The sequence below is a fragment of the Spermophilus citellus genome, assembly GCF_964194105.1.
Source record: "Spermophilus citellus genome assembly, chromosome: 12".
Classification (NCBI taxonomy): domain Eukaryota; kingdom Metazoa; phylum Chordata; class Mammalia; order Rodentia; family Sciuridae; genus Spermophilus; species Spermophilus citellus.
Window position 1 is genome coordinate 108,272,526 of NC_138198.1, and position 1,128 is coordinate 108,273,653.

The following is a 1,128-nucleotide window of genomic DNA, read 5'->3' on the forward strand; positions in this document are numbered from 1 at the left end:
GCAGAAAAAGATACTGATGATTAATTGGCAGGAAGATGGAGCAACCAGAAGCCAAATCATATGCCTAAGATCATTATTTAGAAAGTATGCAGCTTTACATAGCCCTGTGCTACTGGATGTCTCCAGAATGATTTTGATTAGTCGACAGAGCATTTTCATAGCTTCTGGACAGAAACTAATCTTGTTCCCCTAATGCCAATTAGGAAACTTGTCTCAGTGCCTATATTGCCTATAGTATGTTTACTTTGTGTTACAGAGTCTCTACCTCTAAGAGTTACCGGGCTAAAACAGGAATAGTAATATCACTATTTCACTGTCATGGTTCAGGTCTTCTAATCCTTGTCCAAGAAGCTAGAATTCCTTGGGTCTATTCATAGTATTTATCCAAGGAGAGGAAAGGGCATCTGAATTATAGGAATGGGACTGGGGAGTGCTGCTGCAAAATAACAACCTGTGTAGGTGGTATGGTGGCGCACACCTGTAAACCCAGCAGCTTGGGAGGCTGGGGCAGGAGGATCACAAATTCAAAGTTAGCCTCTACAGCTTAGGTCCTGTCTCTAAATAAATAAATAGATAAAGTGCTGGGGAGGTGGCTCAGTGGTTAAGCATCCCTGGGTTCAAACCCTGGTACTCAAAAAAAAAAATGAAAGCCAGTGTTATTTGGCATCACTAATGGGCTGCCAATGTGGGGATGTCAACACCTTTTAAGTCTTTTAACACAGTGGGACATAATTGGACAATTGAGGCAATTATCTGAAGCTTTGAGTTAAAAATAACTTCTCTGCTTTCAATTTTGGGGCATTACAGACAAAAACATACTTATGTATTTCTGATTAGATAAAGCTAATTTATAGGCAAAGGTTGTTGCCCACAAGATGAAGAGTGGACCGAGTTCCTTCTGAGTCACTTCTATTGTTTTATTTTAGGATACACTTCACAGTTATGATCAATACTATCCATCTACCTGGAACCTTTGGATGTATACTCAGAATTCCCTCCATCTCCTGAAAACCCTCGCCTTCTGGAGCTATTTTGCGGGAGGAACATGGGAATCTTGTTCCTTAGAAAACCAATACCCCTGTTCTTCCTGTGGTAGCTCTGGGGACTGTGAATAAAGCAGATGGGATG